Here is a 14,685-nt window from a genome sequence, read left to right as displayed (position 1 = left end):
GTAATAAGATGTGGCTGTTTGTTATAATGCTTTTAATTACAAATATAAAATACCATTTTATTTGCATCTTTAAAAAGAAGGCCCTTTTCTACTGGGCATAGATATTGAACACTGATTTAATAGGCACAATTCTACTTCCATTGTGCAAAAGGCACAAATAGTAGCTTTCACCCCAAAGCAAAAACCCTTCAGGGAATCTGTCTCCACTAATGCATGTATTGATACACATGCATATTTCCCATTAATACTAATAGAACTTAATGTGCCTTTATAAATCACCTGAATTTTGATTCAGTGTGAATCTGATGCCAGATGATTCAAGATGAACTGACAAAATATATTTGTCTGGGAGCTATTCCATAATACACCTTCATCTCATAACTGAATTCCTGTCCTGTGACTGAAATATTAATCAAAAGCTGTTTCTTCTGGCTCTCATCTCCCACATACTGCCTCTTGCCATCAGAAGAGATGAAGTAGACTCATCTATGTGACTGCATACCTCTGCTCAGGCAAAATTTAACGTTCTATTGAATAAAATAAAGAGGGAATGAACAGAGAAGAGAAATTCATAGGGGGCAAAATTTAACGTTCTATTGAATAAAATAAAGAGGGAATGAACAGAGAAGAGAAATTCATAGGGGTTTTTCTTTTTTTGGGAAGAAGTATGCGGCGCTTGGTTAAATCAAGTGTACATGTGTTCTTGAATCCTGGAAGGGGTGCTGGGCCACACAGGCCAAGTGTGGTTTTATTCCCCTCTTTGTCCTCACCCATTGTCAGCTGTGCCAAGCATCTTACCTCTCTATATCTCAAGCCTCTGGAATAGCAGATTTTGCATCCAGCATCCATGTACTCTCTGGGAGAAATGCATTTTAACACCTCTCAGAATGGTGAAGGGCTCCTCAACCTATACACCTCCCTCTTTCAAGCTCGGCTGTTCCGGTTGCATCTAACTTCAGCCTCTTTTCCTCTCTGATTTTCCCCCTCTCTTACTTGGATTCTAGTCATAGTGATCACTCTTGGAGACTATCTTTGGTTTTACTCTACTATAGGCAAAAAAGAAAGAGTGTGCTCTAAGAAAAATGAAACACATACACACAGCATATTTTTTCCCCAACGTGTCTTCCAGAGATAATGAAAGTAAACATCAGACAGAAAGGAAAATGTAGATTGTAAGCAAAAGCCCTACATAATCTTCATTTATGCCTTGACCACATGTTGAAATTATGAAACATTAGCGCTGAAAAAGGCCTTTGGCAGAGTATATTACGGTAATGTTCCACCCAAGAGCTATGACTTTTCGCAGTAGCCAGGCCAACTGTGTCACCAGGACGTTTCACACAAGCGTGGTAAAGACTGTTGATGCGCCTTTTACAGATAAAGGAACTGAGGCTAATTGAAAATGCTGCAAAATCAGGCCAGGCACGGTGGCCCACACCTGTAATTCCAGCACTTTGGGAGGCCGAGGTAGGCAGATTACCTGAGGTCAGGAGTTCAAGACCAGCCTGACTAACAACCTGGGGAAACCCTGTCTCTACTAAAAAAAATTACAAAAACTAGCCGGACATGGTGGCACATGGCTATAATCCCAGCTGCTTGGGAGGCTGAGGCAGGAGAATTGCTTGAACCCAGGAGGTAGAAGTTGCAGAGAGCCGAGATCACGCCATTGCACTCCAGCTGGGCAACAGAGCAAGACTCAGTCTCAAATAAATAAATAAATAAATAAATAAATGCTGCAAAACCAATATCATTGCGGTCTACATTAATGAGTTAAAAGTCATTTGGTTTTTTCTCTATTCCAAGAGAGTTGGGGAATAATTAAATATAGAGCTGCTTGAATGGCTTTTAAATCCAAGATGTCTTAATTCCCAAAACCTATGTGACACCCTGGATGAATCTTGAGGTCTACAAAACCTTTCAGAGTTAGTTTGGTCATTATAATCTGCTTGAACCCAAGGGAATGTTAGGATTAATTGAGCTCTAATTACTAGTAGTTGAAGATTTGTGACGAAGGTATAGAATTGTAGTAGATCTTCAAATATTGCTCTAAATAGACATATTTTTTCTGAAGTGGAACACTTTTCATGTTGGTTATTGGGATATGTTGTTCAGTGTATAAAATTTAAAGTTCTGTTATAAAAGAAAACATTGTTGAGTGGAAGAGCTTGTAACAGTCTAACTCTGTTATCCATATCCAAGGGAAATATGGTTACTTGGATTATGAAACTATGGCCCAGCCATCTTCACCCTAGTGGCCTCTTATCAAATTGTGGATATCAGATTTAGGAGCAACTAAAGATGTGCTACCTACCTCAGAAACAATTACATTCATCCACTGATTCATTCAGCAGTTTATTACCTGTCTGCTGTGGACTAGACCCTGTGCTAGGAATAAATACAAAGAGAAGACAGGTTCCTACCGTTTGTGGGTCTCCCAGACTGGCAAAGAAAAGCCTTTTGAAGGGCACTAAAGGAGGTCGGGCACGGTGGCTCACGGCTGTAATCCCAGCACTTTGGGAGGCCAAGGCGGGTGGATCACCTGAGGTCAGGAGTTCAAGACCAGCCTGGCCAACATATGAAACCCCATCTCTACTAATAATACAAAAAATAGCCAGGTGTGGTGGCACGTGCCTATAACCCCAGCTACTCAGGAGGCTGAGACAGGAGAATTGCTGGAACGTGGGAGGTGGAGGTTGCAGTGAGCCAAGATTGCATCACTGTACTCCAGCCTGGGCTATAGAGCCAGATGCTATCTCAAAGGGGGGGGAAAAAGCACTAAAGGAAGGTACCAGATATTTATTGGGGCATTTATATAGGTTAGTCCCTATTTCATATCTGAGGCCCAGAAAATTTAAAGTAACGTGCCCAAGTTCACACAGTATGAGAGAGCTAGAAATGATACCCCCATGTGTCTCATCATGCTCTTTCCACTACACCAGTGATACACTGCATGATCCCCACAGCCATGTGCTATGATGTGGGTGGCCTGTGACGGTGCTGCCTGTCGTGACTGCCTCCATGCACTGGAAGCAGCTGTTATATGGCTGCTGGAACCCCCACGTTCCTTCTTTCAGGACACTGTAGACTGGGGAAGAGAAGCCAGGAGTGCTGGCCTCAAGAGGATCTGCTGCGTCATTGTCAAGCCACCTGAAAGCCGCTCTCAGGCATACATGGGTGGGACTGAGGAATGTCCCCTCTCAGCTTCAGGAAAAGAGTGTTCTTCTAGCCAGTGAACCAACCAGCGTCACTGGGAGACACTTCGATAGCTCCCCGAGGATATACTGGGCAGCAGACCGCCCTGGAATAGTGGAGCTGTCGCCAGAAGGGTTGCCCAGGGAATTGGGAGTTTAGGACAGCTGGGAGAAGAGGGAAATCGTCTTCACCCAGAGCATCGACAGGAAAGATGAGCCACCAGATTAAGCAGGACACTGTGCAAAATGAGCATGAAGGTAGGAGAAATATACCCAGGAAGCAGGTACAGCCATGGGGCAGCGCTGATGCCAAGAGATGGGCAATATGGGGACAGGCCAAGGTTGGTGACTCAACAGTGATTAAGAATTGGGACCTTGGGGGCTGAAGAAAGTAGGATTCAACCAACAATTGTTGAGAAAAGACATCTATAATTGCTTCTTCTCAAAGTCCAAGATGCTGTGAAAGTTGAACATTTTTAGTGGCAAAACCAGTCCCGAATTGACATAAGGCTGTCTGTAATCTTCATTCCTCTCTCTTAATGTGACTATTCATACTGTTTTGCTACAGAAATATGCATATATCTGATTATGGATGATGCGGGTGGTATTATATAGTAGTGAAGATAAGAATAGAATTACATGTATGAAACTCCAAAGCCTGAATTTCTAAACACATCTATTCTCAAGGGTTTCTGGCAGGGGACTCTGTGTCATGCACTCACTTCCTCATTATCTCATTTAATCCCCACAAGAATCTTGAGAGGAAGGTATTATTTCCCTCATTTTGTAGATGAAAAAAGTAAGATAGGGAGGCATTTATTTGACCCAGGTCCCACAATCAGTGGAAAGTAACAGAGCGAGGCTTGAACACAGTTTCTGTGCCTGAGCCGTGCATTCCACTGATGGGGACGGTAGAGCAGCAAATAATGGCTTCAGGGGAGGGGACTCAGGGACATCGCTAAGCTTCTCCTGATAAGAACAGGATAGCTTGTAATCCTCCTTTTACATTCTCCTGCCCCTGCCTGTGACATCTCCCACAGTTGTTTTGGGTTTTATTTAAAAAGAAACAACTGCTGGACTAGAGCCTCCTGTCAGCATGGAGTTCTAGCAATGCTGAGTTAGAGTGAAATCGAATAATTTTTTAAAATCTAGCGTCTTTCAGATACATGAGAAGACCCCTAAGACCATAGTTTTAAAACGTTAAGCAGTCTCCAATTCCATTGCAAACTTGATGAGCACGAAGAACCCTCTCCATGGGATATTGCACAGACACCTCCACCCACGAATCCCAGATTAAAAATCTCTGTTCTCTGCTTTTATGGGATCAGTAAGTTTTCCATGACAAAATTAATAGCAAAAAAAAAAAAAATTCAACTGGAAAGAGTCAAGATTATTTCAATTAATATGTCAATGATTCTGTGGAGATGTAATTGCTGTAGAAACCTGGAATATTCCCTAGCCAAAGGGTGTGTGTGCATGTGTGTGTGTGTGTGTGTGTGTGAGCGTGTGTCTGTGTCTGTGTGTGTGCGTGTGTGTCTGTGTCTGTGTCTGTGTGTGTGTGTGTGTTTAAAGTGTTGAGAAAAGCAGGGGGCAGGGAGGTTCAGGTGAATATTCTCATTTCTCAAGAAAATTACCCATACCGGTATTATTAAATCCTTACAGTTCTTTTGACCTTTCTGCTCTTATAGACAACCAACAGGTCAGTCCTGAAAGCAGGCACTAGATTAGAGGTCGTTTTCAGTTCAGGATCTTGTCATTACCTCTGGTCTGTATGTGCTTGGAGACTTCGGATCTCCTAGGCAGGTTCCTTTTCATCATCTGCAATACTAACTTACAAACCACTGTCAGGGCCCCACTGTAAAAAATCTCCAGCTGGCATCTTAACTGTCTAGTTTATTTTCCCCTTGCTCTTTTGATTTACTAGGGTTCTAAGCCATTATTTTCTAAAACTAAATGTTTCCTAGTCTTTTATATCTCTGCTTGATAGTTATGATAACCTGCTCCCAAGAGTATAAAACTAGAAATGATGAATAGAAGAAGCGTGTTCACCATTAGCCAACACAGAAAACAGCTTATTCTCAGAAATTCAAAAAGTTGATAATGGCAGATTGGGGTTTTTACATGATTACCTTTATGACAGTTCTGTCACTCCACACCAAGTGCAATATATTCAGGATGGCTTTTTTCTGACAGGAGTATCCATCGCTCATGACACTGGACTGAGGTCTAATTCTGATTTGTGCATTTGGTAATTGATAGAAACCAATGGTGCGTGCATGTTGACGTGAAGTTAAAAAACTAGGCATGTTCGTACAGAATGCTTGTATGCCCCTCATTTCGCACCTGTTAATAATATAAGATTAAATGATAAATGCAGTTGAGTGAAAATGGTTAGGTTCTTGAACTCTGTAGTTAATTTAACCTGGATTTGGATATTGAACCACTTTTCTGCTATATAACTATAAGTAAGTTACTCTATATCTCTATACTTCATTCTCTGTCATTAAAATTAGTATTACCCCATAGAGGAGTTTTAAGGATTAATTGAGATAATACAGATAAAGCACTTAGGACAGTGTCTAGTTCAGTATGTGTTTGCTATCATCAATATTACCTCTCAGAATAATAATGATTTCCCAGCTCTATTCTCCCACCAGATTCCTCTCCAGCATTGTTTGGGCCTAAATACAACTGAGCCCCAAAATGTGCCAAGCGGTATATTTGGTATTTCTCCCAGCTGTGATAGATTAGAGAATTCGTGCATGGATGAGGGAGCGGGGAGGCAATTCTCATGTTGCCATAGTGCTTTGCATGACGTGAGATTTCATGCCTTTATTACAAATAGCTTTTTTATATTGTATAGCAGTCTGTAGGGGCTCAATGTGTTTCTGCTGAACTGAGCTGAAACAGAAGACAAAGAAAATGACCGTTCCCCTTGCACCTGCTTGCACTCTGGGGCTATCCCTGCCCTGGCCCTGTAGTCATCACTGGTAGATGGTTGTAGAAGAGCTCTTCCAGAACAAAACATTCTGAGGAGTCTGGCGGGCTCATTCCTATGACCCCAGTGCCCAGGAGCCCGGAGATGCCTGGTTCCTCTGGAATCATCATGGGAATTCTGCCATGCTGTCACTTGGCCCTGCAGAGAGTTGGACAGAAGACTGTGAGGGGTTCTGCCAGCACCTGGACAGGCTCCCTGTGAGAAGGGCCACTCATCTTGCTTTATGTTTTTGTCAGCTTTAAATTGCTTTCGGCCTAAAACCACCTGTCTTATTCCAGTTGAAATTCAATAAGCATCTGGAAAAAAAACAACCCAATTCGGAAACCAGTAGGAAACCCAGTCAATACCTTTCTTAGTTTGGCCAAAGTGTGCATATCCTAGTTTCTTGGGAAACTTATAAAATTTCAAAATCTGTGTCCCACTGAGGCAGTCATTCTAGAAAAGGAAAGGTTGAAGAGACCTAATATGTTTAAATCCTGCTAAATAAGTCTTCCACAACTTGGCTCAGCAAAAGCTAACGCTCTGGGTTTCTTCTGTTTGGGCTGGGTGCTCTGGAGGGAAAAAGGTTGTCCTCATGAGGACAGATGCAGACATTTTGCCAGACTGCTAATGAGGGAACTTGGAATATTTAAACCTTTAAAAATGAGATTCTCAGTAATAAACAGCCCTGTACGAGGTATCATAGAAAGCAACATCATAATGACAATTTTATTTCTGATGATAAATTGTGGTGTCGTTTCATTGCATCCCCAGACCTCAGGTTCAACTATAAAATCAGTTAGAGTCAACTTGCTGTGCTTGCTGGAACTTTTCCACGGCACTAAAATTTTGCAATGGTGTATAGTGGGCAGAGCTGGCAGAAATATCTACTTTTTTATTTATTTTATTTTATTTATTTATTTATTTCTGAGACAGAGCCTTGCTCTGTCGCCCAGGCTAGAGTGCAGTGGTGCGATCTTGGCTCACTGCAACCTCCACCTCCTGGGTTCAAGTGATTATCCTGCCTCAGCCTCCTGAGTAGCCGGGATTACAGGCACCCATCACACCCAGCTAATTTTTGTATTTTTAGTAGAGACGAGGTTTCACCATGTTGGCCAGGCTTGTCTTGAACTCCTGACCTCAAGTGATCCGCCCGCCTCGGCCTCCCAAAGTGTCCTAACTTCTTTTTATAAAAGAAAACCTTTTCCCTGGCAGAACTATACCTTTTCCCTGGCAGAACTATACCAGCAATACCTTCTAATACGTAACAGTAGACCTTAAGTTTCTAGAATATAGATAACATGAAGAAATTTACAGTATTACTTTTCCACATCTGCTTGTATCACTTTTTAGCTTCAGTTCTTTTTCCTACTACTTTGACTGTCTAAAGACAAATGCTCAGATTTCTTGCTTACTTGGCCTTCTGTACTTCCTTGTGCTTGCGCAAATTGGGTTCTTAATATTTATCTATTCTGGTAACTTTTTATTATGATAAGACTGGCAGGAGGGAGAAAAACCTGAAGCATACTGAATTACTTATAGTGGCAAATGATATTGTTATTCTAATACCATGAATAAAAACAAAAAACAATGGGCTGGAGTCAAGACATGTGGGTTCTAACTCCTGTGCCTCCGGGAAGACCGCTGGCATCTGGGGAAATGTGTGCGAGACAACCACTTAGGTCCGTCCAGCCCTGAATGGTGGGGACAGTGTCCCAGAGTGCAGGGAAAGAGGCTGAGGAGCCAGTGCTGAAGCCAGCCTCTCAGCAGCACATTTCCTCTCTGACCTCATCTCTTTTTTCTTTTCTTTTCTTTTCTTTTTTTTTTTTTTTTTTTTTTTTTTTTGAGACAGAGTCACGCTGTCTCTCCCAGGCTGAAGTACAATGGTGCGATCTCGGCTCACTGCAACTTCCACCTCCCGGGTTCAAGCAATTCTCGTGCCTCAGCCTCCTGAGTAGCTGGAATTACAGGTGCTGACCATGCCCGGCTAATTTTTGTGTTTTTAGTAGAGATGGGTTTCACCACGTTGACCAGGCTGGTCTCGAACTCCTGACCTCAAATGATCGTCCTGCGTCGGCCTCCCAAAGTGCTGGGATTATAGGCATGAACCACCGTGCCTGGCCTAATGTCTCTCATCTCTGTCAGGAAGATAGTAACAGCATCCCTCCAAGCGCCACTAGAGACTTAGGTTAGGGAGTTAAATGAAATCCTGGGGGCTATAAAGCGCTTACCTCCAGTCCCTGACGCTGAGTCCCTGAGTACACACTGCTTATTATGGACCACATGGTCCCTGAACAGCAATCTAGACAGACTCTGGAGCCAGACTGGCTGTGCCACCTTGGGCAAGTTACTTAACCTCTCTGAGCCTTGTCCTTAACACAGTGATAATAATATGCATAGCATAGGATTATTGTAAGGACTTTAAAAATCTTAATAGGAGTATTGCTTACTGTTTGGCACGTGCTGCATGCCTGCTGAGTGACACTCCATAACCCAGTGGCAGTTATTGAAGCAAAGTGCTTTACCATGTTATCACTTTCCATCCTCACAGTTGCTTATGAGGTACTGTTTTGTCCTTATCCCCATTTTACAGACAGGAAAACTGAGAGCATCATCATCCAGATCACACGGCCAGCATGTGGTGGAGGCAGGGTTCAAATGCAGGTCCTCCTAATCTAAAGCCTGTCAGCCTTACAGTCTGTGCTGGGCCTGTATCCCTCCGGAAACAGCCAGGGCAATCTAAACTGCTGAGATGCTTCCAGCACAGGCCCAGGCACCAATATCTTGAGGAAGGATGTCAAGGATCTAGAACACTCAGGCCAGATGCACTGGCTCTTGCCTATAATCCCAGCACTTTAGGAAGCTAAAGTGGGAGGTGGGAGGGTCGTTTGAGGCCAGGAGCTTGAGACCAGCCTGGGTGACATGGTGAGCTCCCATCTGTAAAAAAAAAAAAAAAAAAAAAAAAAAATTAGCCAGGTGTGGTGGTGTGTGTCTGTAGTCCCAGCTACTGGGGAGGCTGAGGCAGGAGGACCACTTGAGCTCTGGAGTTTGAGGCTGCAGTGTGCTATGATGGCACCACTGCACACCAGCCAGGGTGAAAGAATGAGACTCTGTCTCCAGAAAAAAAAATAAAAGAAAGAAAATGAATCTTGAGCACTTGTAGTTCAAGAAGCTCCCGTTCCCAGGCACCCCAGCACCCTCATTTGCAAACCAGATTCACGGCTGAGTGTAGCAACACTGCCAAGACGGCACTGCATACACTCTGCTTAAAAGTCAAGCACTTTTGAAAACATCTGCTTGGAATTGGGAGCCACTGATTGAAATGAAAAAAAAAAAAAAAAAAAAAAAAAAAAAAAAACCTTAGCTGCCAAGCAACCATGGAAAGAGGAAGAGGAGAAAAGAACCAGTGACAAACAGCTAGTTAACACATAGCCACAGATGGTCACACAATAAGAGCCCAACCCAAAAACATAACCTAACATGTAAAGATGGCAGAGGTTTTTGCCAAAAGTTATTTGACACTTCAGTAAGGGGAATAGAAAATTGTTCTTTTTCTGTTGAATGGCACAGATCTACAGGGCTCATTTTCTTTAGTGGGACCTTCCTCTCATTTGTTGGTTCTAACACAGCACGGCTGCCCCAGTGCAACTAAGCTGGTGGGTATCTGACTTTTGCAGGAAAAAAGCTCCCTGGCCTTTGTCCTCACTGCTCTGGTGGCAGAAGGGAGAGCTTCCTCCTCCCTCCCAGCTCCTCCTCCCTCCCAGCTCCCACATCAGGACAGAAAACTAACTCCTGCTAGCAGTACTTTGGAAGAAGTTCTGCTCTGGACTTTCTAGGTCACGCAGTCAGAGGGATTTAAATCCAGACAGTTCAGAGTCCACACCACCTTGTGAACCCTTCTGCTTCTCTGTGATGATAATTTAACCTTATCTGACCTTGGCTAGTGTGCCTGCCTCAGAAAGAATTTGTTTATCCTTAACAAAAAGGATCTTGCATTTTTATAAACTCTGAAATATCCCTCTTCCAACCCAAAACGAACGTAACTTAGAACTCAGAGCTGAAATTGCATGCTCATGCTCAGCCTGAAAGTGGATGGGGGTGCTCCGGTAAGGACAGGGTTTCCTTGGAAAGACCTTAAGGAGGACCACAGGCTCCTGGGAGCCAGGATTGGCCTTGGTTATAGGAACAGGGTTCAAAACACGCCCACACAGCATCCTCACTTCTCAGAAAGAGAAGAGCCTTCCCAGGAATCAAACAGCCCGGCCACATTTTATCTTGTGAAACTATTTGGCCTAAATTCTCCATCTCCCTCACCTCCTACATCTAATTGATTCCCTCTTCATTGTAAAAATTCCGTGAGCCCCTTTCTGCTTTCACTTATTTTTACTTCATACCTTGAACTTTGCAGTAACCTTGCCAATCTCCTTGTTTTCTCTCCTATTTTCTCATCCACCCTGCAGAAATGTCTGATTATCCCTTCCCTTATGCAAAAGAATTCAGACCTCCCCATTCCTCCTGTGATCAAAGTTCAAAGTCTTTATCCTCAAATTCTTCTGATGCTATGATGATTCCCACTCAGCAGCGTGCATTATCTCCTCCAAACTTGTTTTTCCCTAGTCCCTCAACATGCCTCATGATTCTCACCTGTTACCTGTCACCTTTATCCTCCCAAACAACACAGATACAGGTGAGATGGGCCCTCACTCTGGCCCCACACTTAAGGTGACCCTCCTCTGGCCTTACTCCTCCTTCTAGGGCAAAAAATTGGCAGAGCTAAGGGAATGTACCCACTCTGAGCCCACATCCTGCTATCTGGTCCATGCTTGGGACGCCTGAGACCCCGGTACAATGGTTCAACGGCAACTTTCATGGCCTGTGCAAATGATGGGGAAATAGACTGAGTTTAAACTTGCAGGCCTGGGTGTTTCCCCGTGTGCATAGGAGGCTCTTTACAGCACAGGTGGAGCCTGAGGGGAGGATTCAGGATGGGAGTGTGGTGTACAAAATGGTGCATGGTATTGAGGAAGCCAAAGGAGTTTCAAGAAGAATGGAATGGTAGACAGTGGCAACCATAGCAAAGGTGAAATAGGACATGCACTGAAACATACATGTGGGTTTGGCAATTTGGAGGTCTCTTCATCTAAGCCTGGGAAAGCACCTCCAATAATTCTTCTCATTTTGAAGTCAAATCTATTTTTCTTAGTCTGTATGTACCACTGTAACAAAATACCACAGAATCAATAATTTATAGAGGATAGAAATTTACTTCTCACAGCTCTGGAGGCTGGAAAATGCAAGATCAAGGCACACACAGGTTGAGTGTCTGGTGAGGGCCCCCTCTCTGCTTCCAGAATGGCACCTTCGACTCTGTATCCTCATATGGCAGAAGGGATAGAAGAGCAAAAGGGGGATGAACGCTATGTGCTCACATGGTGGAAGTGCAGAAGAGCAAAGAGGTCTGAACTTGTTCCCTCCAGCCCTCTTGTAAGGCACTAATCCATTCATGAGGGTGGACTTAATCACCCATGACAATCGCTTCCCAAAAGACCCGACCTCTTTTTTTTGTTTTTTGTTTTTTGTTTTTTTTTGAGATGGAGTGTCACTCTGTCGCCCAGGCTGGAATGCAATAGCGGGATCTCAGCTCACTGCAAGCTCCACCTACCGGGTTCACGCCATTCTCCTGCCTCAGCCTCTGGAGTAGCTGGGACTACAGGCGCCTGCCACCATGCCCGACTAACTTTTTGTATTTTTAGTAGAAACAGGGTTTCACTGTGTTAGCCAGGATAGTCTCGATCTCCTGACCTCGTGATCCACCTGCCTCAGCCTCCCAGAGTGCTGGGATTACAGGCGTGAGCCACCGTACCGGGCCAAGACCCTACCTCTTAATATCACCACAATGAGAAGTAAGTTGCAACATTAATTCTAGAGGGACATATTCAAACCATAGCAGTACTCTTATTATTACAACTACAACACTACTAGTTGTACTAGTAGTTGTGGTAATAGCAATGATTGGATGGGGAAAACAGGAGTGAGTTACCCTAATGATGTTAGAAGGGATTATTCTAAGGAAAGTCTCTGAAGGTAGAGTTAGCATGAAAGACTTTGATGGACCCTTTACTCATCCGAGCTACAGCAATCCACTCTATGAGCTGATTTTTTAAAAGTGGCCAATACCGACAGATACATGAAAAAATGCTCAGACTGGACATGGTGGCTCATGCCTATAATCCCAGGGCTTTGGAAGGCTGAGGCAGGCAGATTGCTTGAGGCCAGGAGTTTCAGACCAGCCTGGCCAACATGGCGAAACCCCGTCTCTAGTAAAAATACGAAAATTACCAGGCATGGTGGCACATGCCTGTAGTCCCAGCTACTCGGTAGGCTGAGGCATGAGAATCACTTGAACCTAGGAGGCAGAGGTTGCAGTGAGCCTAGGTCGTGCCACTGCACTCCAATCTGGGCAACAGAGCGAGACTGTGTCTCAAAAAATAAAATAAAATAAAATGTAGCCAATAAACCCCATATCTAACAAATGATTTCTGCATAGTTCATAGTTAAAACAAAATCCCTCTTTTTGCCCTCCACTTATGTAAATTTAATGTATTCCCATTTATTAAAGCTACTTGCTGGGACTTGAAAATGCTTTCTAAGTGTTCATTCCACTTTGACATTCACAGTCCACTCCATTCAACACGTCTTACTGCAGATTGAATTGCTCACTAAATTTGAAAGAGATCAATAAATAGTAGCAGAAACTACAGGAGGTCATTTATTTATTTATTTATTTTATTAACAGGCCCAATAAATCTGAGCCTATTTTCTTCAAATAAATCAGCTGGAAATAAAAAATTGCTTTTGGGCAATTTACAAGGTTAAACCTCAAAATAAAATTTTACTTTCATTTGTGACTGGTATTAACATGACAAAGCCTCAACAAAGCTTGCTTAGTACTGAATTTATGTCCACCATTTGCACAAATATCTTTTGCATAGCTGTATGCAAGGAAGTGAATAGATCTGAAACCGAACGGAGTGAGACTAAAAACACAGTCAATAGGCAGAAGTCCTCTGTATTTAAAGGGTTTGGGAAACATACGATACTCTGATTTTTACACAACATTTCCCCAGGAACGTTTCATTTTGAAAATGACCTGGATCCCATAGAATTTACAGTGGCCACTTTAAGGCAGGAGGAAGGCGCCTGTAACTTCCAAGGCTGATTTGATTTGAGTTCATCTAGACAAGGGGTGATATTGCTTTGGCTACAGCCCAGAGCATAATTTTCCCTTTAGTGAGCTGCAGTGGTTGTGAACAGTGATTAATTGGCTAATTAGAATTTCAAAGGGCAGTGATAACAGTGGTGAACAGAAGGAAGTGACAGGAGAAGTTCAAGTCCATTAAAACACTTTGCAGTGACTGAGTCTTTCTCCCATTCTGCAAGATTCCTTTCCCTGCGGGTCTGTTAGCCTCTTCTTTACTTCTCACTCTTCCTCGTGCTAGCCTTCTTTGTGTTTCTCTTTATCTCCTTTCTTCAACCTCTTCCTTTGCACCTTTTTTCACTACCCGTAAAATAAAACTGAAAAACATTCCTCTCTTGCTTTATAAAGTTTTATTTTCCCTCTTCTTAAATTCAAAAGCAAGGTGAATTTCTTCTCCCCTTCTAACCTATGGTCTGCCTGGTCTCCGTGTGGGGCTCCTTGAGTTTGCTTTTCCTCCTTCACATTACGGGGTCACAATATCAAATGTATTCCCATATGCAATGGAATCCCTTAGGCAGCTGAGGAGTAGTGTGAATTTTGGGGGGCAGATAAATCAACAATTAGGATTTTTCCCAGACACAATCCATATCTGTATCTTTAATACCATAGCCACATAAAAATATTTCACACATTTTCCTCCTTGCCTTAATTAAAACTACTTAGGCAAGTGGATGAAGCGATACCTGAGGTGGGGAAGGTGCTAGCACAGAGGCTGGAGGTACTCCTCTGCCTGCAGGCTCCTAAGCTGGAAAGGAGATTGGGGCCGCAGTCTCAGGAAGAGACACCAAGGTCGCTCAATGTCCTGTGCACTTCAAACCGCTTCTGCCCCATAGAGCTGCTGAGATTTTGCACCAAGAAGTGAACTACATAAGCCTCTGACTTCCAGAAAGATTTACAACTTGTTTGTCAAGTTAGTACTGAAAACATTACAGTTATGACTACATACATAATACACATAAGGAAATGTTGAATAATTACATAATAATTCCCCACGTAAGGAAATGTTGAATAATTACATGGAATCATTTTGCTACCATTATCTTATAAATTTGATTATTGCAGACAAAGGGTTTTGTGTTTTAGGTTTTTTCCCCACACTTCCCCTTCAATCTCTCTCTCTCTCTCTCTCTCTCTCTCTCTCGCTTTCTCGCTTTCTCTCTGTCAATCCCTCCAAATCTGTTTACTAAGCAACTCCTAGTAAACAAGGGAATGGAAACTTCTCTTATCATTACATCACAGGGCTGGAGGCTTCTGTTTCT

Source organism: Macaca thibetana, chromosome 4 (assembly GCF_024542745.1).
Source record: "Macaca thibetana thibetana isolate TM-01 chromosome 4, ASM2454274v1, whole genome shotgun sequence".
Lineage (NCBI taxonomy): Eukaryota > Metazoa > Chordata > Mammalia > Primates > Cercopithecidae > Macaca > Macaca thibetana.
Note: the sequence above shows the minus strand (reverse complement) of the source record.